Here is a 27,732-nt window from a genome sequence, read left to right as displayed (position 1 = left end):
GTTTGAACCCATCAGCCGCTCAGTGGCAGAAAGATGTGGCAGTCTACTTCCATAAAAAATTATAGCTTTAGCAACCCTAAGGGACAGTTCTACTCTGTCCTATAGGGTCTCTCTGAGTCCGAATCATCTCGATGGCTTGGTTTTGGTTCCCCCTTACTCGGTGCCTTTGTTTATGGCACAGACACCACAGCCTGGGCAGGCAGGAAGTTCATGTCTGACATGGGAAGCAACCTGGCATCTGTCCCAAGGCATTTACTCAGTCATTCAGCAAACATTTACCCAATAACACCACATGCTCTGCTGTTCCCTGAACTGGGGAAAAAAAGAGGGTGGGGAGGGCAGGGAAAACACAACTTCTGGGCTTTGCCTTGGAAAGGTCTAGAAAATTTTCTATTGATCTCTGGTCCTCCTGCTTACGGGGGTGGGGACAAAGGAGGGAATAAAAAAATTATTGTTCTAACTCATATGTATCAAACACCAACTGCATACAGTCACTGTGCTAAGCTCCTCTCATACACCGTGCCCCTTAATCTTCACAACCTTCTGAGGTAAGTAAGGAAGAAGGTAACAGAGGGCCCATGAATTTGTCCCAAGAGTTTGAAACATATAAAGTTGTTTCAAAGATTCTGCCAGTTCTTGGTGTTGCTAAAAGTGGAGAAACAGGTCCCATTTAACTTTCATTTGGGAAAACACATTAAGGAGACTTCTGGTTGTGAAATGCTAGGCCTGGTGCACAGCATGAAAAAGGAGCTGGGAACATTTTGGGGAGGAGGAGTGGGAAATGTGTAGACAGTAAGGTTGGGACCTCACTGTAAAGGACTTAGGGAGCTGGACTGTGGAGTCTGGACTTTGTCCCTCAGCAGTGAGAAGCCACTTAACATTCTAATGGAGGGACATACTCTGAGGTATATTTTAGGATGTTTCCTCTGACACTGCAGAGGGAGACTCGTTTAGGAGTCATTACAATGGTCCAGTCTAGAGAAGTCTAAGGTCTGAACAGGAGCAGGTGGAGATGAGGGAGCAGGTGTTAAGAATATTCAGGGAGAGGGCTTATAGCTACATGGATGGGTAACTGAGAAAAGGCTGGACTGCTACTCTAAGGTTGCCATGGTGATGGGCTGCTTAGCCCAAGCTGGAGTCAAGAGGCCCTGTCCTTGGACCCTCCCTGCCTCCAGCCCCACTCACTGTACTTATCCATTCTTCACAAAGTTTTGCTGCCTTCATCCTCTGATCAGGAACTGGGATGTGAGGGGGTCTCCAGGACCCAAAGAACTTTGTCTGGTCTCTAGGACCTCTGTTGGATCACAAGGGGCGGGGCCAGAACCTCACCTGCCATAGGGCTCCGTTCAAGAATAGCTGTCTTTTCCAGAAGCACTCAAAACCTAGTTGTCTTTGGGTCCCCTACCTTCCCTCTTGGAAAGGCACTAAAGGCGAGTAGAGGGTGGCTTTGGACTCAGATATACTGGGTTCAAATTCTAGGTCTCCCACTTTACTAGCTACCTGACCATCACATTATCTCTCTGACCTTCAGTCTTTTCATCTGTAAGTCAGAGATAGTATTATAGTACTGGACCTTAGCTGGCACACAGAAAGCACTCAAAACATTGTGTTTATTTGTATCATTTTCTCTCCTTCCCTTTCCATCCTATCCCTATCCACCCTCAGCCCTGCTCTACACTCCTCCTACTTTCAGCTCATTGCCTTATCGCCAAGGAATAGAAGGGAATAGGACCAAGTCAAGTAAAAAGCGGGGCTTGGACAAAAACCAGGTGCAGCTCCTAGATGTTGCATATGTGTGTGTGTGTGCAGGGTGTGGGGAAAAGAATAAAATCATGATGCCTTAGGAAAATCCTTTCCTTTCCTGGTCTTAGAGTGGAGTATGTTGGCAGGGTATGCAGAGGGGCAGAGGACTGAGGTCCAGCTACGGAGCGTCCTCAGTCTGGTGGCTAATTATAGGTAAACACCTTCATAGCAACATCTAGACTGGTGTTTGACCAAACAAATTGGCACTATAGCCTAGCCAAGTTGACACAAAATTAACCATCACACTCTGCTCCTTGTCAACTTTGCTCTCACATACACCTCATTAAATCATACGTAATCTCCAAATAAAGACAATAACAAAGTCATACTTCTGCCTAACATGATACAACTGTCCTGTGCACAACTGAAAGGAGGAAGATACAAAATCCTTGGTTAATGTCCATTCTTCTTGATATCCTGTAACTTAAATACGCTGATGTAAAGTTAATACATCTTAATGATAATTGAGGATAAGAGAAGAAAACAAAGATATTTGAGATATATGAAATATCTGAGACACACACACTCACAAACACATTCATAACAAAATAAGAAAGAAATACTCATAACAATTATAGTCCTCATTTCTGCAGCTGATTACATGGTCATAGGGGGTATTTATAACTACCTCTTCCCCTACCAATTGCTCATTCCCTTTGTCTTCAGCAAGCACCTCAGTTGGTCATGGTTCTTTGCCTAGTGGGGTGATCCAAACCTTCACTCCTGTAGGGTCTGGGCCTTTAGTCATCCTGCCTGAACTGGGTTGTAGTTTCCATTGACTTTCATCACAGGCAGTACTAAGAGATGCCCTAAAGGATCTCCAGTAGTCTAAACGTACTCTTCATTGTGTCAATTTCTCCTTGGTAATCAGGATCAATCACTCCAATCCGTACAGTAACTCTGTTCTTTGCCTGCTGATTCAAAGGCATGAAAAGCCCAAAGGAGCCTGGTGGCAGTCTTAACTTCCAGTTCAACAAAATCATTGTTCTATCTCCTGGTGGAAGCGTTCCTTGCTTTAGAACCAAGACCTCTAGACGAGCATAGCATACAGTTGCAGGGACAGGAGGCAAAAATTTTACTAATGGATCGCTAGAGGAAATAGTGAGTGGTGACACCCCCATTTCCACCCCTTTGATTCCTAGACCCATGAATCCTGACTATGGGAGAAACAGCACAGTTTCAGGCTGGGTTCTCTAGCGGAGTAAAACCATTGATGCACATGTATAGAGAGAGACTTATCTCAAGGAAATGGCTCATGCAGTTGTGGAAGCTGGCAAGTCCCAAACCCTTGGGTCAGGCATCAGCCTGGATGCTTCTCCTGACTCACGTGGTTGCAGGGACTGATGAACCCAAAATCAGCAGGTCAGGTGGAAGGCTGCTGGCTCACATCCCAAGAACCAGAGGTAAGAGGACGACAAGTCAGATGCAGGATCCAGAGCAAAAGCCAGCAAGCTTTGCTAGAACATCCATATATACCGGATGCAGACCACACGCCTAAGGAAACTCCCCTTACAACTGAATGGCTAACCGCATCAGATCACATCATGGAAGTGATTACGTTTTGCTACTTATGGAAGAGCAACCAGTCCAATGTTTGCCAAACCAGTGAGAGTCATAGTCTAATCAAGTTGACACATAACATTAACTATCACAACTACCATACATTGGATGCTGATTTAGAGCATATACAGCCTCCTGGAGAAAGCTTCCCCCACCCTGTAAGGTATTGCCACCTAGCTGATGCCATAATGGAGTCTTCAAAAGGTCAATCCCCTGTTCTATCAAGCCAGCTGCTTCAGGATGATAGGGAACATGGTAAGACCAGTGAATTACATGAGCATGGCCCAATGCCGCACTTCATTTGCTGCAAAGAGAGTTCCTTTGTCAGAAGCAATGCTGTGTGGATACGATGATGGTAGATAAGGCATTCTGTATGTTCACAGGTGGTAAGTTCAAAGATAAGACGTGCTGTCAGTTCACTTTTGGTAGAAGCATTACAAGCAGGGAAGACAAGCCCATATTTAGAGTAAGTATCTATTCCAGTAAGAACAAAATACTGCCCGTTTGACCATGTAAGTGATCGAATATAATAAACCTGTCACCAGGATGCTGGCTGATCACCCTGGGAAATGGAACCATACTGGGGACTCAGTGTTGGTACCAGATTAGGCACTCAGCAGTGGCTGTAGCCAGGCTAGTCTTGGTGAGTGGAAGTCTATGTTGATAAACCCATGTATAACCTTCATTCCTGCCACGGTGGCCACTTTGTCCATGAGCCCACTGGGCAAGGACAGGAGTGGCTAGAGAAAGGCTGACTAGTATCCACAGAATGGATCATCTTATCCACTTGATTTTTAAAATCCTCCTCTGCTGAGGTCACCCTTTGGTAAGCATTCACATGGGACACACATATCTCACTTTTTTGTCCATTCAGAGAGGTCTGACCACATACCTCTTCCCCATACCTCCTTGTCACCAATTTTCCAATTATGTTCCTTCCAAGTCCCTGACCATCCAGTCAAACCACTGGCCACAGCCCATGAAATGGTATACAACTGCACATCTGGCCATTTCTGCTTCCAAGCAAAATGAATAACCAGGTGCACTGCTCGAAGTTCTGCTCACTGGGATGATTTCTCTTCACCGCTGTCCTTCAGGGATGTCCCAGAAAGAGGCTGTATTGCTGCAGCTGTCCACTTTTGGGTGGTGCCTGCATATTGCACAGAACCATCTTAAACCAGGCCCAAGTTTTATCTTCCTTAGTCCAGTGATTGTAGGGAACTCCCCATGAGGCCACAGGTGCAGGCTGGAAGGAGGTAATGTAGGAAGAGTGGTGGCCATAGCACTTGTACCTTCAGTACTTGCTCAAGCCACATCTTGTATACACCACCGTTTCCATTTGATGATAGTGCGCCTTTGCATGCCCAACTTTATGGCTTTGTGGGTCAGACGACACCCAGTTCATGAGGGCCAGCCCACATCGTCTGGTAACTTGATGGCCTGTGGTTAAGTGTTCAATCTCTACTAAGGCCTAACTAGCAAAGCAGTTTGCAGGTCAGCATGGACCTGTTGCAGGCTTCCCCTTTTCTGGGCCCCATTGAAAGCTAGCAGCTTGTTGGGTCAGTTGGTAAATGGGCACACCCAAATGAAGACTATGTTGCCTCCAAAACCCAAAAAATTTTATCCATTTTTATCCCTTGTCAACTTGTTCCATAAGAATGAGAAAGAATTGTCTTGGGTAACGTACTGAAATCAACCCAAAAGTGAACAAACCTCATGGGAAGGCACAAATAAAGAATAAAAAATAAAAACAAAACATATACCAACAGAATGGATGTTTCCCAGAAAATAAAAAATGATGGCTATTTATGGAATTATTAAATGGATCCTTGTTACAGAAAATTAACTTCACCATGAAAAGCAGGTTTACAAAATTTAAAGACATTATTTTTTATTGTAAAAATATACTAAAAAAAAAAAAAAACCCAATATGTTCTCTCTAAAAAAGTACAAATAGAACAATATAGACAGTGAAAATCCTCTGTAATCCTACAACTCTTATTTAACTATTAGTATACTAGGGAAACTCTGGTGGCGTAGTGGTTAAGAGCTTAGCTGCTAACCAAAAGGTCGGCAGTTGGTATCCACCAGGTGCTCCTTGGAACTGTATGGGGCAGTTCTACTCTGTCCTACAGGGCCGCTGTGAGTCAGAATCGACTTGATAACAATGGGTTTGTTTGTTTGTTTGGTTGTTTTTTGGTAGTATACTAGAGTAAATCCTGCCACATATTTTACCCACATATACATAATTTTATTAACAAATAATGATTTCAACCTCTTATTACAACAATTATGTTTTAACCACATTTTCAATTTTTAGACAGGAATAATGGAGTTCCTGCCTTGGACTGTGCTTGCACCAACTCCCTGATTTGTTAGTTTTATCACGGTTTTACTTTGTCAAAAAGCATAAAAGGTACATTCCGTCCTGTAGATAATTCTTCCTTAACTCACTATTTCAATGGATTCCATGCTTACCAGCAGCGCTTTCGTCACGGCTTTTCCCACTCTTGATTTCACTATTTTGATTCATCTATTTGTTGGCTGGATTTCACTGTAAAGTAGTTTTTCAAGGAGGTATTAGAGAACTATGTTCCTTAAGCTCTTTAATTTTAGAATGTCTGCCTGTTGCCTTTATATTCAAAAGACATCTTAGCGTGGTAAAATATCTCTGGGTAAAACTTAATTTTCCTTAGAATTCTGTATGCATTGCTCCACTGTCCTCTGCTATTGAACACAGTAGTGGAGAAGGCCGAGGCTTTGCCAGGGAAGCTGAGTTCTAGTTTCTGTTCCGATGCCCCACTGAATGTACCAGACACAGACTTGGAACACCCAGCCAAGGGTGTGTCCCACTCCTTTGAGCTTCATCTTACTCCCTCAGCTCATCTTAAAGAACTAATATCAAACCCTCTTCTTAATGAGAATAGTTATTTTCTGAAAAGGTTCTGCTTACACCTTGGCTGCTTCCCTCTAAAACTACGCTACAGAGAATGTACAGGACTTCTTTATTCAGAAGTGTTTCCAGGGAAATAAAGTAACCATTCTGTTGAGTTCTTTGAGGACACTAGCTGAGCAATTAGGAAGTCCACAGCCTCCCCAAGAGACCAATGTAAAAGTAGTGCAAGAAGATCCAGAGAATTCCTGGAGTTTTTATTTCAGGTTAATGAATTTTGTCTTCTTTAAAGACACTGTGGAAATTCTGAGTTCATTTAATGATATTTTTCCTAAGTTTTAAAGGTTTTCTGAGTACATCCTGGAAGATTTTTGTTGTGGTGGTTATTGTTAAGAATAAAAGTATTGCAATTTTTTCCAATTTAAAAATGGAAGAAAATTTATCCATAACCTATGCACAGATTGAATAGCAGATTAATTTTACTAATGACCCTTAAGCAACATCTATGAAGATTATTTGGGAAGGAGAAGTGAACACGGACTAAACCTAATTTTCCAACATCATGTCAAGCTTCTTACCTTGCAAAGTTCTTCCAGTGTGTATTTTCCTAGGATTAGAGAACATCATTGACCACATAATGAAAAACATCTTCGAGGCCTGGTCCACCTTCCCTGATTCAGGTATGCCTTGGACAACATTTCACCAACCTTATGACATTCCTCTGAAAGTGGTTCATACTGTTTATCTGAGAACAAGCTGAAAATCTCATGGGCAAACTGTTCACGCCAAGATTTAAGTCTCATCAAGGCTATTAAAAGGGGTTTCTGCAAGTCTTTCATTGTTTGAATGGTTGTAAGATTGTAGGAGTCAGAGTAAAATATTTGCAAACCTGAGTCATCAGTGGGGTTTCCATTGTTTTCAGCACTCAAATAGAAGATTTTTCTCATGACACACACTTTTCCTGTGTAACCACCAATTTTGACCAGCTCCTGCTTTAAAGTTAGGGCAGTGTCTTAGTTATCTAACCAAAAAAACAAACCCATTGCCTTCAGTTCCAACTCATAGACCTTAATGGACTACAATCTTTGATAGACAGGAAGCATAAGAGGTAACGCTTTATTCACCCGTTTTTTTCCTAAGGATATTTTCCGTATCATGACTTGGGTGAATAGAGCCCAAGAAGAAATCAGCAGTTTTACTCAGCTGAGGAAAAAGAGATCAGAGTTCACGGCTGCCAAGGCAACTGGGATTTGAGGAGCAAAATTCCAGAGAGGATGATACTGCCAAGGGGAAGCCAAAATCTGTGTACAAATTCCCTTCAACTCATTGACTAATGCAGGGTGAGATGCCAAGAAACCAAGAAAAAAAAAGCAACTGGGAGGCTAAAATACTGAACGTAAGTTTTATCAGCCTCATGGTGCGAGGGTTAAAAAGACTGGAATTCAAGCCCCAGCAAAGTAAAGTCACCTTGTAAATACCTCAGATTTTAAGTTGAGACTTCAAAACAGCCAAGACCTAGGAGTAAGGGGAAAATTGAAAGAAATTATCCCTAGAAAAGTATAAAAAAAGAATCCAGGTGGTACAGTGGGACTCTATCTGCCTGGCAGATATAACCCTCTTTGGAAGAATACAACAACTTCCAAAGCATCTACAGTCTGTCACTCATAATACAGTAAACAAATAAAGAGACATGATAAAAATTAGGACAAATTACTAACAAACAAAAGAAAAAACAGGTAAGACAAACAGACTGACAAGCGATCCAGATACTGAAGTTATCAAAAGGGACTTAAACTATAACTAATATGTTGCAAAAAGGGGAAAAATCAGTAAAAATGGTAAATTTAAGTACATTAAAATTTAAAACTACAGGTTATCTGAATATGCCTTAAGAAAAAATACAAGCCACAAATTTGGAGAAGATCTGTAATACCTATACCAAAAGAGGATTGGATTCCAGAATTTGTAAGTTTCTCTTACAAATCAATAAGGGGGGGGGGGAGGTTTAATACAAAAAAATGAGCAAAAGACATAACAGGCACTTTATAGAAGATGAAATGCATATGGTCAATAATGAAGAGATGCTCAACCAAATTAGTAATCAGGGAAATGCATACCATAAATAGATACCACTTTGTAGCCATTTCATTCAGAAGAAGGAGGAGGAGGAGAAGTTTGACAATTGGAGAGGGTGTGGCATTTCTAACATATTCTTGATGAGAGTAAAACAACCCATCTACCTTGGAAGATGATTTGGCCTTATCTGATTCCCTGAATATCCACACACCTCCTGACCCTCCTTGGTGTGCACCCAAAGACAGGAATTCTACACTTAGGTGTGTACCCAAGAGACACTCTTGCACGTATGCAACAGAAGACTGAACAAGAATATTCAAGATAGCACTGTTCATATAGCAGAAAACAGGAAGTAACTCAGTTGCCCATCAACAACAATTTTTTTTAAAGGTAAATAAATCGGAGACACTAAGTACTGGTGACATTTCTTCAGCGACTAAATCTAGACATCCTCAAGCTAGGTCTCAACCTAGATTTTTCAGTGACATGATATAGTTTCTTTTTCTATTTAAACTAAAATGCATTGGATTTCTCTCGCTTTCAAGCAAAGGAGTTCCTCTAGTTCCTTTTACACCAAAGAAAGTCTGAGGGAAATCTTAAGCCTTAGAATTTGACAGATTCAATGGCTAAAAACACCAAAATAGTCACATAAACACAAGACAATATGCTTTGATGATAAATTTCAAGACAGAGCTGATTCGAAGAGAAGGAGGCTTGACCATACACCAACAAGCCCAAAGAAGCTAGAATCAAACTACTTGGAAAATAACATCTCTGCTGCTGACTTTTCAAATTCTTATAAACAGGCCAACTGTGGGGAATGGATGAGGACATACATTGCCAAAGGGGCATCTCTTGTGGGAGAGTCTTAGGAAACAACAATTACCCTCTTAATTTGCCACAAGAGAGAACTCAGCTAATACTGAACGTATCAGAATTCTGCTTAGAACTGACCCCGTTTTCCAAATAGAAACATTATTAGATATTGTGACAAAAATTTAGCCCCTGACACTGCTGAAGCACTATATACCTGGAGTGAAAATTAATAGGAAAAATGTATTAATAATAAACACATTACCATATAATTAGTTTATCTGGAAAGCAATTAAAGTTAGAAGATGAGCGGGCTAGTGAAGGACAGCTGTTTTGTGCAGCAGATTCTGAGGAAGAAGTTTGCATTTGCAAAGACTTCAGAAGCTGCTAGTGCTGGTCTAATTTCATTTCAGGTTTTCCTTTTCCAAAATCAGATAAAATAACAGCACTATTCTTTTCTTGAGTTCATTTTAGGGTTATGTTTGGCTCACCAATGGAAGAGAAAGGAGAGGGAGAGGGAAAAGGCTTTCTTCAGGGAAATAAATGGGGAAGGATAAAGAAAGGTGAAGGGGAAAGTGAATAAATAAATGTAGCAAGTATTCCTGAGAGAAGGAAATTCCTCTAAATGGACAGTTACTGAAATTGAGCTCACGAGGAAAAAAAAAAAAAAAAGGGAAAAGGATTGAGAACAGGGCTTGCTTGAAAATTAGTAAAGAGGTGGCAGGGAAGACAGGCAGGGTGGGTTTGACTTGACCATCACCTTAGGTTAGCAGTCAAGCCCAAACTGTCTGTACCTCGTAGGGACCTCTGTACCAGGTAACACTGCTGAAAGAAGACAATGTACTTGTACAGAATACCTACTTTCTAAGCAGGTAGGAGAAAAGAGAGAGGGAACTACTGATCGTGTTCACCAAACCAAAAGAGCCAAACCCAGTGCCGTCGAGTCGATTCTGACTCATAGCAACCCTATAGGACTGAGGAGAACTGCCCCACAGAGTTTCCAAGGAGCACCTGGCAGATTTGAACTGCTGACCCTTTGGTTCACAGCCGTAGCACTTAACCACTACATCACCAGGGTTTCCCCGTATTCACCAGAGATCAGTAAATTAGGCGATGAAATTTGAGGACTATGTATCTTTCCCCCAATCCCGAAGAAACAATCTTCTTCACCAAATGCATACTTATTGCTAATTCCCATTCCTGATTTGGGTCAGTATCCACTGTGAACTGAATCCATTCCTTTGTGGTCAACTGCTCCATATGGTTGTCTTCCACGGGCCAGGAATTGGGCTCCCCAGCAAACACTACACAGCAAAATCCCACTACTTTGAGTGCACAAACATATCCACAAAGACTTCTATTATTATATACTTCAGGGAATTTGCATGAATAATTTACCTTCCTCTCCTCCACACAGAAGTGATGGACAGGCAACTTCCCAATGGACTGCTCTATTTCTTTTTCTAACTTAAGGAGATCAATCATCTCTGTTTTAAAGCCAATTATTTCTTCTTTATCGTCATTTAAACCAATAAATAAATATCCCCCATCAGTATTTGCAAAAGCAGAAACATATCGAGGGAGAATCTCTTGGATGTGTTCTAACAACTTTTCTTTGAGAAGTATTTAATTTTAACATGTGTGGATTCAGTAAAGGTGAGTTTTTCTTTGTATGTAAGTTGCTTACTGTTAAAAAAAATCGGGAGCCAAGGTTCTCCACATTTCTTTCTTCTTGTACATCAATATGAGCCCTTGTTGAAAGCAATTTCGGTCTTAAATACAATCTCTTTCTAGATTCTTTCCTGTCTTTGAGGAACTCCAGCGCAACAATGGCACTCCTAACATTTGCAGATGTTATGTCTCTCTGGTACAAATGTGATCGTTAAGGTTGTGTGTCAGCCTGGCTGGGCCATGCTGTGGTTTGGCAGTTATGATGTAGTTTTGCAGTTGTATAATGACGTGATCATCTCCATGATGAGATCTGATATAACGTGATCACCTCCATGAGGGACTCTGTTGTGACTAGCCAATCAGCTGAAAGAGATTTTCCTTGCGGGTGTGGCTGGCATCCAATATAGGCGGACTTTCTGGCAAGGCTCCTGGGCTTTTGCTCACTCTGGATCCTACAGCTGGCTCCTGTTCATCTGATCTCTGATTCTTGGGACTTGAGCTAGCATCTTACCTGCCATCTTGCCTGCCAATCTTGAGATTCATCAGCCTCTGCAGTCTGGATCTTGGGTTCTCCACCCCTGCAGCTACATGAGTTGGGAGAAGCCTCCATCCTGACCCACGGACTTGGGACTTTCCAGCCTCTACAACCGCATGAGCCATTTTCTTGATATAAATCTCTCTCTCTCTATATGTGTGTGTTTAAAGTCAGGAAAGATGTGCGTCAGGGTTGTATCCTTTCACCATACCTATTTAATCTGTACGCTGAGCAAATAATACGAGAAGCTGGACTATATGAAGAAGACGGGGCATCAGGATTGGAGGAAGGCTCACTAACAACCTGCGTTATGCAGATGACACAACCTCACTTGCTGAAAGTGAAGAGGACTTGAAGCACTTACTAATGAAGATCAAAGACCACAGCCTTCAGTATGGATTACACCTCAACATAAAGAAAACAAAAATCCTCACAACTGGACCAATGAGCAACATCATGATAAACAAAGAAAAGATTGAAGTTGTCAAGGATTTCATTTTACTTGGATCCACAATCAACAGCCATGGAAGCAGGAGTCAAGAAATCAAAAGATGCATTGCATTGGCCAAATCTGCTGCAAAGGACCTCTTCAAAGTGTTGAAGAGCAAAGATATCACCCTGAAAACTAAGGTGTGCCTGACCCAAGCCATGGTATTTTCAATCACATCATATGCATGTGAAAGCTGGACAATGAATAAGGAAGACCGAAGAATAATTGATGCCTTTGAATTGTGGTGTTGGCGAAGAATATTGAATATACCATGGACTGCCAAAAGAACGAACAAATCTGTCTTGGAAGAAGTGCGGCCAGAATGCTCCTTAGAAGCAAGGATGGCGAGACTGTGTCTTACATACTTTGGGCATGTTTTCAGGAGGAATCAGTCCCTGGAGAAGGACATCATGCTTGGCAGAGTACAGGGTCAGCCAAAAAGAGGAAGATCCTCAACGAGGTGGATTGACACAATGGCTGCAACAATGAGCTCAGGCATAACAACGATTGTAAGGATGGCGCAGGACCGGGCAGTGTTTCATTCTGTTGTGTGTAGGGTAGCTATGAGTCGGAACCAACTCGACGGCACCTAACAGCAACAACAAATATATATATAGATGCTTCGCTGGTTTTGCTTCTGTGGAGAACCCAGCCTGAGACAGTGGAAAGCCACAGACCAGAGATCTCTGAGCTCCATGACTTCACAAAATTAAAAAGTAGTGTCCTTGCTGCATGAAGTCTAGGTACTTAAGAACAACAGATGGCAGAATATTCCTAAAAGAATTTTCCAAATTTAATCCTGTTCCATCTTTTTGGTAACCATACTTCTCATTTTCGATTTTCGCCTTGATCATTCCCCCTCCAGAATGCAGCAAAGCACACACAGCTTGCAACACATTTCCGTTCTGCTTTTTTCTCAGTTGACAATTTCGAGTTTTTTTTCTATTCTTCTCCCAACAGCAATTCTTCCCACATCTAGAACCAACTCAGCATAGTTTCCAAATCAATACAGATGTTCATTTTCTCAGGAGCCATTCAATTTCCAAACAGAAATCTTTCTCTGTAAAAACAGACAGAGCCATTAGAATAGGACCCAAGCAGGAGAGGGCAGATTCCATGAAGTGAGGTAATCGAAGCCAAGTCCTTCGCTGTATATTATTCCACTGGACTCCAGGGTAAAGTGTGAAGTAACTTTTTTTTTTTTTTTTAACAGATCTTGAGTTAAAATTACAATAATTTCTACTCCTAATTTTTCCAATTTGTTGCCATAGCTTTATGTGACTCTCTTCTATTTCTTTTAATCCATCTTTATCTGAGCTTCTATTTCCTTTTTAATCACTAATGTTGTATAACTTGCTTCCTCTGTCTTTTTTCCTTAAATAAGCCCACAAGGGGAGTCTGTCTCTCATCTTCTCAGTGAACCAGATTTTGCTTTTATTTATTATGTCTACTTTTACTTCAGTTTTTATAATTTCAGTTTGTACCTTCATTATAACCTTTTATGGAGAATCCTTTGAGGAAATGCTCAGTTGAGTTCTAAGAACATCCAGCACTATGCCATGTTAATAACTTGTCCCTCTTGTAAGGATGAGTTAGACTCACAAATTTTGGCCATTGATCTTTAACGGCCAAGTCACTGTGCCTTTTTCCTATAAGTTGTTCACTTATTTCCCATAAGGTAAACTTCTTATATATAAAGTTCTGCTTTAGTGTATATATCCCAAATCTATTAGCCCTATCCCTTTAAGGTCTATTGGGATCACTGCTTTACTATAGATGGAAACCTAAAAAGATTTTAGGTTTCTCAACTGACCCAAGGCAGCTGAGTAGAGTTCATCACAAGCAGCGGTCACTACAACATGAAAGGTTACAAAAGGGCCATATTCCTGTCCACTGCTAGACCACTGTCACAGATTGAATTGTGTCCCCCCAAAATATCTGTAACTTGGCTAGGCCATGATTCCCAGTATTGTGTGACTGTCCACCATTTTGTTATCTGGTGTGATTTTCCTGTGTGTTGTAAATCCTATATAATGTTGATGAGGTAGGATTAGCAGCGGTTATGTTAATAAGGCAGGACTCAATCTACAAGATCAGGTTTTGTCTTAAACCAATCCCTTTTGAGATATAAAAGAGGGAAGTCGGCAGACAGACATGGGAGCCTCATACCACCAAGAACCAAGAGAATAGCACATCCTTTGGACCCAGGGTCCCTGTGCCAAGAAGCTCCTCTGCTGGGGAAGATTGATGACAAGGACCTTCCCCCAGAGCCAACAGACAGAAAGGCTTCTCCCGAAGCTGGCACCCTGAATTTAGACTTCTAACCTCCTGAACTGTGAGAAAATAAATTTCTGTTTGTTAAAGCCATCCACCTGTGGTATTTCTGTTATAGCAGCACTAGATGACTAAGACAACCACTATCCTGGAAGCTCTGTGCAGAGGCTCAGCTGTAGGCTGTGGATATCACCCCTGCCTCTATATAAATTTCTGATCACAGGTAAGCAATAATAATTTGGACCCAAGACCATTTGTACAATTGGAGTTAGATCAAGAGAATTCACATGCCTGCAGAAGAAACATATATTCCATACAACACTTAGCCAATCTCCAGGACCAGGCAAGGTCTTCAATAAATGCCACCACTCCAGGTGTACCAGAATAGCTACCACGCCCCATGTGACTTGGGGCCTCTGAGCCTTTGTCACCTGATAAACTCCTTTCATTCTTCATATTATCCTTTGCTCCTTGGAGCTCCCACAGAACTTTGTACCCATAAAACTAACCCATACTGGGCACTAATTTTACTGTGGATCTAGGGATATCTTTGGAAACAGAGCCCTAAGTTGTCCAGAGCAGTTGTTTTCAAACCACAGGAAATCAGGTGAGGTCTCCTAGAGGTTAAGGACCACCAGGGGGAAGGGCTTTGCTGCCTGGTTCCTGCCCCAGACCCTGAGCCTCAGAGAATACACCCACCCTGCCTCCACCCCCTGCCCAATGCTTTTGGAGTGCCTTCTTTGAAACTTCATAAATCCCCCCAGTGCCTGGGACCAGTCAAGGCCAACAGTGTTATCCCAGCCGATGCCCAAGCCTGGACAAAACTACATGACTCCAGGTCCCCATTTCTCCTCTTCAGGGTGGTCAACGTTCCATCCAAGAAGTTCTGGGACTCATGCCCATGGAGTTGTCCTGGAACCCCATGGCCAGGTCTTGGTTCCTGGAGGGCAGTCTGGCAAGTAGATCACTCCCACTACCCACAGCAGTATTTCTTTTGCAGCATCAAGGGACACTGGGTTGTCAGAATGGTGCTGACATGCTGCTTTTGATTCAAATTGTTTATGACAGGGAATCCACAAAAAAAATCTGCCTGGGGCCTCACATACCCTAGGAGTGGCCCTGGCTGAGTCATGAGGTATGCATATCTTCACTTTTACCAGAAACCAACAAATCGTTTTCCATAGTGGTTGTACCAATTTACAGTCCCACCAGCACCGTAACGGCCCAGCTGATCAACATCTTTGCCAATAACTGATAATATCAGATTTCTTTTTGTGAAGCTGGTGGAAGTGAAATGGTTTTCTCATTCGTGTTTTAAATTATACTTCCTTGATTGATGAGATTGTCCATCTTTTCATATGTTCTTGGTCATTCAGCTTTCCCATTCTGTGACATGCCTGTCCAAGTCTTACACTTATTTTTCTATTGGATTGCACTGCCTTTTACTTTCTTACTGATTTGTGGCAGTTCATTATATATTCTAGATACTAATCCTTTGTCAGTCATGTGTGATGCAAATACCTTCTTTCAGTTTGTAGCTTCTGTTCTACTCTTCTCACGCTGTCTTTGGATTTTAATGTACTAATGTATCAATCTCTTCCTTATAGATTTGTGTTTTTGTGGATTTAAAAAATCTTTCTCAAACCTAATATTCACCTATATTTATTCTAACATTTTAAATCCATCTGGAATTATTTTGTGCATGCTGAAAGACAGGAGTTCAGTTTCTTTTTTCCATTTGAAAAGCCAATTTCTAAGCTCCATTTATTTAAACTTTATTCCCACTGATCTACAATGTCAGCTCCATAACTCAAATTTTTTAATGTGTGGGTCCATTCCTGGGCCTTCTAATTTGTTCCATTTGATCCTTCCTCTTTTTGCAACTACTGATACATTTTCTATTTTAAGGTGTTTATATTATGAATTATACTAAGTGTTTTCTCTTTATTAAATTAACCTTGCACTCCTGGAATAAATCCAACTTGGTTATGAGCTGTCATAATTTCTTATTACTGAATTTTATTTACTAAAATAAAAGACACATTGCATTGGCTAAATCTGCTGCAAAGGACCTCTTTAAAGTGTTGAAGAGCAAAGATGTCATCTTGAAGACTAAGGTGTGCCTGACCCAAGCCATCGTATTTTCAATCACATCATATGCATGTGAAAGCTGGACAATGCATAAGGAAGACCGAAGAAGAACTGATACCTTTGAATTGTGGTGTTGGCGGAGAGTATCGAATATATCACGGACTGCCAAAAGAACGAACAAATCTGTCTTAGAAGTACAACCAGAGTGCTCCTTAGAAGCAAGGATGGCGAGACTGCATCCTTACATACTTTGGACACGTTGTCAGGAGGCATCAGTCCCTGGAGAAGGACATTCATGCTTGGCAGAGTACAGGGTCAGCGGAAAAGAGGAAGATCCTCAACGAGGTGGGTTGACACAGTGGCTGCAACAATGAGCTCAAGCATGACAATGATTGTAAGGATGGTGCAGGACCAGGCAGTGTTTCGTTCTGTTGTGCATAGAGTCACTATGAATCAGAACCGACTCGACGGCACCTAACAACAACAACATTTCATTTAAGACTTTACATCTATGATTATGAGTGAAATAGCTTTGAAATTTTCCTTTCTCATATTATCCTTGACAGATATTGGTATCGAGGTTATAGTAGCCTCATATAATGAGGTGGGAATGTAGCCTGTTTTCTATTCTTTCAACATTTTACCCAATATGACCAGTTGTCTTCAGTGAGAGATGGATCATGATCTGCCACACTGCCAGAAACTAAAAAGACATAAAGTTTTGAATCTTGCTTTTCCATGTAATACATATATATAATCATGTTTGTAAAAGAATGATTAACTATTTTTTAAAAACTTCATTAACTGCTATATAATTTCATATATAGTATTGATGTACCATTATTTAACTATTCCTCTACATTCCCACCTCATTATATGAGGCTACTATAACCTCGATACCAATATCTGTCAAGGATAATATGAGAAAGTAAAATTTCAAAGGCCTTGAAGTTGCTTTCAATTGTTTGATATAACTAGACCAGGATCTTGAGACAGTACATTGAGGCTTAGATATGCTAATCATATTTCCTAATTTGTACTGAGTGAAAGAGTCCCAGGGGAAAGTACTTCCCCTCTCTCTGTATACAAATAAGCTTCAGACATATATAAAGACCTGTTAGAGATGGGAGATGGGAGGCCAGACAGGCAGGTGGGAAGGAAGCCAACTTGCAAAAAAGGAATGGAACCCTACAAGGGAAAAAAATCCCTATATGTGAAGAAAGAGTCTGGATCAAAAGTGAAAAATGGTTAAGAAAACATGAGGTTATATTTGACCTCAGGTACATAAATAAGCTAAAACTATGTAAGTATAAAAAGTACATACATGCATACACACTAATTTAGGAAATAATATTGGAGTTATTATTCCCTGTCCCATGACCATAAAGAATGTGATCCAGCTGTGTTCACAAGGGCTCACAAGGACACATTACCTGGGCCCTGAGATATAAAGACAATGTTGTTGTTGTTGTTAGGTGCTGTCCGGTTGTTTCTGACTCATAGTGACTCTGTGTACTACAGAATGAAGCACTCCCCAGTCCCGTGCCATGCTCACAATTGTCGTTATGCTTGAGCCCATTGCTGCAGCCACTGTGTCAATCCAACTCGTTCAGGGTCTTCCTTTTTTTTTTTTTTTACTGTGCATTAAGTGAAAGTTTACAAATCAAGACAATCTCTCATACAAAAATTCGTATACACCTTGCTATGTACTCCTAGTTACTCTTGCCCTAATGAGACAGCACACTCCTCTCCAACCTGTATTCCCTGTGTCCATTCAGCCAGCTTCTGTTCCCCCTCTGCCTTCTCATCTCCCCTCCAGACAGGAGCTCCCCACATAATCTCATGTCTCTACTTGAGCCAAGAAGCTCACACCTCACCAGTATCATTTTCTATCTCATAATCCAGTCCCAATCCCTGTCTGAAGAGTTAGCTTTGGGAATGGTTCCAGTCTTGGGCTAACAGAAGGTCTGGGGACCATGACCTCCGGAGTCCTTCCAGTCTCAGTCAGACCGTTAAGTCTGGTCTTTTTATGAGAATCTGAGGTCTGCATCCCACTGCTCTCCTGCTCCATCAGGGATTATCTGCTGTGTTCCTTGTCAGGGCAGTAATCAGTTGTAGCCAGGTACCATCTAGTTCTTCTGGACTCAGGCTGATGTAGACTCTGACTTATGTGGCCCTTTCTGTCTCTTGGGCTTATAATTATTTTGTGTCTTTGGTGTTCTTCATTCTCTTTTGCTCCAGGTAGGTTGAGACCAACTGATGCATCTTAGATGGCTGCTTGCTAGCGTTTAGACAGTCTTCCTCTTTTTCACTGACCCTGTACTTTACTAAGCATGATGTCCTTCTCCAGGGATCAATCCCTCCTGATAACATGTCTAAAGTATGTAAGATGTAGTCTCACCATCCTTGCTTCTAAGGAGCATCCTGGTTGTACTTCTTCCAAGACAGATTTGTTTGTTCTTTTGGCGGTCATGGTATATTCAATATTCTTCGCCAACACCCCACTTCAAAGGTGTCAATTCTTCTTCAGTCTTCCTTATTCATTGTCCAGCTTTCGCATGCATATGATGCAACTGAAAATACCATGGCTTGGGTCAGGCATATCTTAGTCTTCAAGGTGACATCTTTGCTTTTCAACACTTTAAAGAAGTCTTTCATAGCAGATTTGCCCAACACAATGTGTCTTTTGATTTCTTGACTGTTACTTCCACAGGCGTTGGCTGTGGATCCAAGTAAAATGAAATCCTTGACAACTTCAATCTTTTCTCCATTTATCATGATACTGCTTATTGGTCCAGTTGTGAGGATTTTTGTTTTCTTTATGTTGAGGTGCAATCCATACTGAAGGCTGTGGTCTTTGACCTTGGTCAGTAAGTGCTTCAAGTCCTCTTCACTTTCAGCAAGCAAAATTGTGTCATCTGCTTAACACAGATGGTTAATGAGTCTTCCTGATACCAGTTCTTCTTTATACAGTCCAGCTTCTCAGATTATCTGCTCAGCATACAGATTGAATAGGTATGGTGAAAGGATACAACCCTGATACACACCTTTCCTGACTTTAAACTATGCAGTATCCCCTAGTTCTGTTTGAACAACTGCCTCTTGATCTATGTACAGGTTTCTCATAAGCACAATTAAGTGATCTGGAATTCTCCTTCTTCGCAATGTTATCCATAATTTGTTATGATCCACACAGTCAAATGCCTGTGCATAGTCATCAAGCACAGATAAACATCTTTCTGGTATTCTCTGCTTTCAGCCAAGATCCATCTGACATCAGCAATGATATCCCTGGTTCCACGTCCTCTTCTCAATCTGGCCTGAATTTCTGGCAGTTCCCTGTCGATATACTGCTGCAGCCTCTTTTGAATGATCTTCAGCAAAATTTTACTTTTTGTGATATTAATGATACTGTTCGATAATTTGCACATTCAGTTGGATCACCTTTCTTGGGAATAGGTATAGATATGGATCTCTTCCAGTCGGTTGGCCAAGCAGCTGTCTTCCAAACTTCTTCGCATAGACGAGTGAGCACTTTCAGCGCTGCATCCATTTGTTGAAACATCTCACTTGATATACCATCCATTCCTGGAGCCTTGTTTTTCACCAATGCCTTCAGTGCAGCTTGGCTTTCTTCCCTCAGTGCCATCAGTTCCTGATCATATACTACCTCTCGAAATGGCTGAATGTCCACCGATTCTTTCTGATACGATGACTCTGAGCATTGCTTCCATTTTCTTTTGATGCTTCCTGTGTCGTTTAATATTTTCGCCATGGAATTCTTCACTATTGTAACTCGAAGCTTGAATTTTTTCTTCAGTTCTTTCAGCTTGAGAAATGCAGAGTGTGTTCTTTCCTTTCGGTTTTCCATCTTCAGGTCTTTGCACGTGTCAACATAAAACTGTCTTCTCAAGCCACCCTTTGAAATCTTCTGTTCAACTCTTTTATTTCATCATTTCTTCCTTTTGCTGCTCAACGATCAAGAGCAAGTTTCAGAGTCTCTTCTGAAGTCCATTTTGGTCTTTTCTTTCTTTCTTGTCTTTTTAATGACCTCTTGTCTTCTTCATGTATGATGTCCTTGATGTCATTCTACAACTTGTCTGGTCTTCAGTCATCAGTGTTCAATGCATCAAATCTACTCTTGAGATGGTCTCTAAATTCAGGTGGGATATACTCAAGGTCATACTTTGGCTCTTGTCAACTTGTTCTAATTTTCTTCAGTTTCAACTTGAACTTGCATATAAGCAACTGATGGTCTGTTCCGCAGTAGGCCCCTGGCGTTGTTCTGACTGATGATATTGAGCTTTTCCATTATCTTTTTTCCACAGATGTAGTCGATTTGATTTCTGTGTCAAGGTCCATGTGTATAGTTGCCTTTTCTGTTGGTGAAAAAAAGGTATCTGCAATGAAGAAGTCAATGGTCTTGCAAAATTCTATCACACCATCTCTGGCATCATTTCTATCACCAAGCCCATATTTTTCAACTACCGATCCTCCTTCTTTGTTTCCAACTGTCGCATTCCAATCACCAGTAATTATTGATGCATCCTGATTGCATGTTCAATCAATTTCAGACTGCAAAAGCTGGTAAAAATCTTCAATTTCTTCATCTTTGGCCTTAGTGATTGGTGAATAAATCTGAATAATAGTCGTATTAACTGGTCTTCCTCGTAGGCATATGGATATTATCCTATCATGGCCAGCGATGAACATTTCAAGATCTATCTATCATAAAGACAACAGCTAGGACAACCTTGGAAAACATCTTTTAGGGAACCTTTCACAAAAGACTCTGAACTCTTACCTTTTTGTATTAGCATTTAGTGAATAGAAAATTTGCTGGACCAATGAAGACCCTCCTGACTGTCATAACTGAAACTTATACCAATGATTGTTAAGAAAGACAATTTAAAATGTAGAATCACAGTTTCTAGCCAATCTGTGAAAATGTGAAGCTTTCAATGTTTTTGCCCATTTGTAATGTTAACATGGACAAGCAGACATGGCTGTAGCAGCATGCTTGTCTGTTTTCCCATTCTTGCCTATTCTGTAATATTTCCTTGGACTTGGGCAGACATGGCTGTGACAGCATGTTTGTCCCTTTTCCCACTTTTGTGTATTCTGTAATTTCCTTGGATTCAGGCAGACATGGCTCTGGCAGCATACTTATCTGATTTCCCATGTTTGAATATATGTTGAATAAAACTTTCCTTTTGCTTCACTAAACTTTGTGATTTTTTTTTCCGTACAACAACACACATAGAAAGGTTTCTAAAAATGGAATTACTGGGTCCAGTGATGAAATATTTAAGGTTCTCAATATATATTGTCAATTTTTTTTCCCAGAAGAATTGTATCTGAATATCTTTAGCAGTTTTATATCAGGGAGGATTACAGGGCTTCCCTGAGGGAGAGGTTTATGGTTGTATCATAAGGCAGCACCATTCCCTTAGGTTGCCCAAAAGCTCAGAGCTAAGCCAGAAAGAAGTTACTTCCTAAGAGACCTGTCATTCATTCAAATGGGCCCCCTCCCACCAGGCCTAGGTCCCTAAAAGAAAGTATTTAAAATGACCCTGAGAAAATAAAACAAACTCATTGCCATCGAGTAGATTCCAACCCATAGCAATCCTATAGGACAGAGCAGAACTGCCTCATAGGGTTTTCAAGAAGTGGCTGGTGGAATCGAACTGCCAACCTTTTGGTTAGCAGCTGAACGCTTAAGCACTGTACCACCAGGGTTCCATATTGTGCCACCAGGGCTCCCCAAAAAAGATGAATTAGGGGAAGAAGTCTCGCAAGTCTCCTGGTAAGTAAACAACACACTGTCAGGTAGGCAGAGTCATTTAAGTATAAACTTAAGACTTAATAACAGCCTTAATGTGGCAAAGGGAGATGTGGATTCCTGCCAGATTCAACTTTCTCCATAGTACTTTCACAATTAGTGCTCTTCATATTTCTTACATTACACGAGGGCTGCGCCAAATGTGAGTTCACCTTCTCTGCTGACCTGGCAGAAGAGACTCGCCATCTGTACCCCAAAAGGCTGTAGGAGAATTGGTTTCACTTATGCCCAGCCACACAGCCCCAGCCCTGCCATCTTCTGGCATGCAAGCCCTGCCAAGCAGCCTCTCCTCCCTCATTTCCTTCCTCTCCCATTTCTTCTTGCAGCCTTTGAACTACAGTCCTTCCACCTTTCCTCCCCGTCTACCTTCCAGCCCCCTCTACATCAGTCCCTGCCACAAATGATCCCTGCCTGGTTCATCCACTACCCACGGAAGGGGACGAGAATCATTTCTCACCCCAAGACACTTGAGAATGCTGCCACCCCTGGGAAGCCTAGAACTCACAGAAACTGTAGCTGAGCCACTTTAGAGGACCAAGGGCTTGTGGGCTAGCCTGGCATCCTGGCCATCCCAGTCCAGTGCTGCAGCTATCTAAAACCTTCTACAACTCAAGCCAAGTAGCCTTCAAGCAAACATCTGGAACACACCTTTTAAAAGATAAGCTGGAGACTAGAGCATACCAACCCCTAGGATCTAAAACTCATTAACCTCACTCACCTTAGAGTCTAGGTTTACAGGTTAGTTGTTCCCTCCGGAATCATTTATACTTCTGACTGTGACGGAAATTCTATCAGACTTGGAATGTTGGGATTTAGGCTGTGTTGTTAGCTGTCTTTAGTGGGAAAGGGATAATTATCCCATGGCATTCGGAGTTCCTTAGAGTAATGCCAGAACGGCACAGAACTGAGCTGAAAATTGGGATGGGAATGACAGGACTTGCCTCCTGGGGAACAAAATTCATGGAATATTCTTTGCCCTCCTCCCATGGCATTTTGTACTTTAGTTGGGGAGGGCATATAGATATTTTCTCCCTTATTCTGGATTATAAACTTCCAGCAGGGCAATACCGTGCTTGGTTTCTCTCTCTGGATCTACACCGTGGTTCGTCAGTGACCTAACAGCCCAGTCGTGCAACTACAGAATCTGTTCCCCAACTCCCCTCATGTTCCGCACCCTAGGGCCTTGGAGCACCCCCCATAAGCTCTGGAGACCCGCACTTGCCTGACCTGTCCACACTGCACTATGCCCTTCCCGCCTCACTAGCCCCTGCTTGGACACCGCTAACCCCGTGCCTTCTCGAGACTCAAGGCTCTTTAGACTCTTTCCAGCCCTCGCAGTAGGCAGAAGCCCTCGAGCCCCAAGCTCCCCATTCCTCAGCTCCCTCGCCCTCCACAAGTTGGTGGACTTTGCTACCGGGACAAGAGCCAAGGAGCCGTGACTCCCAGACGGAAGAGAAAGGAGCCTGGGAAGCGCAGTCTAGACTCCTGAGAGTTTAGAAGCTGGGGTTCGAAGGCTTGGACAATGGAATTGGAAGAACTAACCGGCCGGCGCTCCTGCCCATCGCAGAATTCCTCGCCGCGCGAGCGCCCCAACCCCGAGCGCCAGCCCCGCTCCGCGAGGCGAGCAGGCGCGCATTTGACGGACAGCGCTCGGGGCCAATAGTGACACCGGCTGCTGCCCGGACTCATTCGCGACGCGCCTGGAATTAAAAAGCAGTTGTGAATATCTCTGAGCGGGGTCGGTAGAGTTCTGGTTTCTTTTTTGCTTACTTGTGTTTTCTAAATTTTATGTGATAAGACAAAAAGAATAAAGATCCTTTAAGGGAAACGAAGAATGGACTTGGGTAGGCCCGGGCTACCGTCCCTGTCTGTGCGCTCTCCACCCGGGAAGGGGACGCGGGCCTTCCCCACGTTCCGGCCGTCCGCGGCCTGCGCTCAGCCCTTCCCGCGTAGGACCATGCAGGCTGTGGGCTCTCGGCGCGGCCGTCCGACCGGAATTTCTAGAACCCGGATTCTGGTCGATCTGCTGCCATCCCTCCACTCCGGGAAGTGTCCGCGGGCGCACGTTAAGCAACCCCAAGCCTTCGGCGGAGTTGGCATTCATTTGGCCCATCGAAACGAAAACGTGCCAGGCTACTGACGAAGTGACCCTGCCACGCCCTTCCAGCTTTACGCACATTCCTGGACACGCGGCTGTCCTGCTTAAAGGCGCAGTTGCCGCAGGGGACCAGGACCTGAAAGGCAAGAAAAACCAAACCCCCTGCCGTTGAGTTGATTCCGACTCATAGCGACCCTAAGAACTGCCCCATAGAGCTTCCAAGAAGCGCCTGGCGGGTTTGAACTGCTGTCCTGTTGGTTAGCAGGCGTAGCACTTAACCTCTACACTACCAGGGTTTCCCACCACACAGTACCAGCGTTTCCCACCACCCTGTCAGGGTTTCCCCAAAACCCCCAGCTATTAAATCTCCGGAGAGGAGTGGGCGCCTCGGCTGGAGGCAGATTCGAACACGCAACCCTAGTGGTATAAGGAGCACCTTGGAGCCATCTGGGACGATTAGTCCAGACCGGGCTCCAGTGCTTTCTTTGGAGGATACAGCTCTTACCACTTTGCTTTTTCAGCACTAGTGGAATTAAGGTAAATACCTGTTTCTCCAGCCCATCACATCTAAGACCTGTCCCCAATGCAGAGAGGCTAAAATGACTTCCATTCGCTTGGGATTTTGCAAGTCTGAACTCTTTCTCGCTAGCCCCCTCGATCGGCACTCCAGACTCAAACAACTGCCTGCTATTACAAGTCCACTCTAGCATCTTCCTGTGCCTCTACCCTAGAAATGAAGAGTACTTACTAACACCGAGTTAACACACACCAGGGAGCAGGGCTTCCATCATCTCGTTTGATCCTCAAGCCAGCTCGAAGAAAACTAAGGTTCAGTGAGGTTAAGGAACTCTTTTTCAGTTGTTGGCTTACAAAATGGTAGTACGGGGCTTTTCCCAGAGCTGACCTCCTTTCCAAGAAGTCAGCAAAAACATTTATAAGTTGTTCTATGGAAAAGTGTGTATGAGGCATGCGATTTTCAGATCAATTCAGAGTTGAAATTGCACCTTACAAAAAAAAAAAAAAGCCTCCAAAAAAGTGAGCATAGAAAAAATTCACACAACTTTCAAATTACATTTTTATTAAATATTGAGTATCTGTGAGATAATATTTATGGAATATGTATAAGGTATAAAGAACAAAAGCATGACGTCTGCGTGCCCTTCACCCAGTTACAGAATGTTAAGACAATATAGAGTTCCCTGAGTGCCAATCCCTGATCCCATCCCTTCCTTCCTTCTTCCCTCAGAGGTAAAACACCATATCAAAATTTTGTGTTTATCCTTCCCTTGCTATTCTTTATAGTTTTATCATTTTTTCAGCATATAACAGATTTGGTTTTGTACATTCCAAACTATAGTACAGTGTATATGCTAATGGAATCATACTTAGAGTGTTTTGAAAAACATGTTGGCAAATTCTTTGACACTTCTCCCATAAAAGAGAAGTCTAATTCCCCTTCCCTTGAACTGCTGCCAACTTTGGTGACTTCTAACCAATTGAATGCAGCATAAGTTACAAGTTACACTGTGTGACTTCCAAGGCTATATTTGAAACGGCAATAAGTGCAGCCTCCACTTGGCCCTCTCTTTTGGAATGTGCGTCTGGGGGCCCTGAGCCAGTGTGCAAGAAGTCTAGCTACCCTGAAACTGCCATGCAGGAGAGACCACGTGGAGAGGAGAGAGAGCCAGGGAGAAAGCTAGAGAGGGAGACAGGTAGAGAGCGAGCCACCCAGAGAGAGAGGAGAGATCTGAGGAACCCCTAGCTGTTTGTCTTCCCACCATCAACCACAAGACTGTGTGAGTGCCATCAGATGATTCCTGCCCCAGCCTTCAAGTCACCCTGCCGAAACTGAAGCAGGGGCTAGGGAGGATAACTACCACCCAGGGGCAATCTCTAAATAGTGCCCCGCCCCCTCCCAATTTCAAGATAGATGTTGAGAGTGGCCAAGCCTCAGCAGAAACGTCTTATCCCCTCTTGTCCAGCTGCCTCAGTCAGGTGCCTTTCATATTTGTGGCACCTCATGAGGCTTCCCGGCTGTGCCCTGTCCCTATCCCAGACCCTCAGGACCCCTGAGTATAATAAATGGTTGTTTTACACCACCGAGCTATGGGATAATTTGTTGTGTATTTATATAACTCAAAATTCATCAAATTGTACACTTTAAACATGTGTTCTTTAATATATGTCAATTATACCTCAATACAGCTGTTTTAGGCATCCGAAGATGGCGTAAACGGTTAAGTGCTTGCTGAAAGGATGACAGAGCCCACCCAGAAGCACTCGGAAGACAAGCCTGGCGATCCGCTTGCGAAAGCAGCCTTGAAAACCCTATGGAGCAGCTCTACTCTGCACACATGGGGTCACCATGAGTTGGAATCCACGACTACTGTTTTTAAAAAGCAACTACACTTTTAAAAAAACAGACCGCAGGTTCGGTCAAATGGTCACCTCTCACAGCACGTGCGGCCTCTGAGCGAAATTTGGTGCATCCCAGGAATTTGGAGGCCAAGAATATCCCTCAACGCATCACCCTTGGTGCGGGACCGGGGACTACTGCGGCACTGGGTTCCTTTCCTCGCCCCCTCCTACGTTCGTCCTCGGGGAGGCGCAAGAACTGCGGTCCTTGGGAGCCCTGACCCCCACCCCCTCGGCGCTCCCTCTGCTCCCGCTCGCCCGGCCGCGCTGCGGGGGTTGGTGTCCACTTGCCCATTTTCCCGGCGCGCGGGGACTGGGCGGGAATCTGACGCCAGGGGGCGCTCGCCTTACGCTCCCTTAAACTGCTCACCGGTAGGCTCCCCCGGACCCGCCATCGGTGAGGAAACTGAATCTTGGAGCATCAGGGAAAGAGGCTGGGAAAAGCTCGTTTGCAAAAAGAAAACACGTGCAGTGTGTACAGCGCAGTCGAGAGTGCATTTAAATTCCCCGCGCGTCTTTGCAGGGCGCGGGGTGAGCTCACCCCAGGAGAGGCTGTCACAGGGCGCGGCGGGAGGGGACCGGGAACGGCACCGCGTCGGGGCCTCCTCCACGCTTCCTCCTTCTCCCCGGCACGGCGCCGTCGTCGTCTTCTCCGGGCGACGGCCGCCCAGGACTTCGACAGCGACCGAGCGGGCGCAGCTCGTGGCCTTCCGGTGGCAGGAGCCCGGCCTCGCCCCGCAGAGCCAGCCGCCGCGCCGGGGCTTGCGCGGTGAGTCCGCGCGGCGGCGCCTCGGGCAGTGCTCGCTGGGGCGGCGCACGCTGCCTCGGGGCCCGCGACCCGGCGCCGGCCGCCCCAACGCTGAGCCCCCGGCGCCCTCCCGCCGCCCCCACCTTCCCGAGGCGCCGGCGGGAGAGCGGGGCCGCCCCAGAGGCCCGAAGGCCCGGAGCACCGAGGGCTGTGGGCGAGGTCGGCGCCTCGTGGCCGCCTGGGACCGGAGGCCGGGAGCGGGTAGCGGCCTACCAGTGGGTCCGGGGCCCGGGAAGGCCATAGACGATATGCCACGTCACAAAACAAGTCTCAATAAATTTTAAAAGATTAAAACTGTACAATGTATCTTCTCTGACCACCATGGCACGAATCTAGAAATTAATAACAGAAGGAAAACTGAAA

General features: G+C 43.6%; 1 pseudogene; it reads right to left on the bottom strand.

Moving 5' to 3' along the window:
• Window positions 1-10,233: 10,233 nt before the first annotated feature.
• LOC126062500 (ribonuclease SLFN12-like) lies at window positions 10,234-12,888 on the bottom strand (annotated as a pseudogene).
• Window positions 12,889-27,732: the final 14,844 nt, after the last annotated feature.

The sequence above is a fragment of the Elephas maximus genome, chromosome 19, assembly GCF_024166365.1.
Source record: "Elephas maximus indicus isolate mEleMax1 chromosome 19, mEleMax1 primary haplotype, whole genome shotgun sequence".
NCBI classification, from domain to species: Eukaryota; Metazoa; Chordata; class Mammalia; order Proboscidea; family Elephantidae; genus Elephas; species Elephas maximus.
The sequence above is the reverse complement of the archived record's forward strand: the minus strand, read 5'-3'. Positions and strand labels throughout refer to the sequence as shown.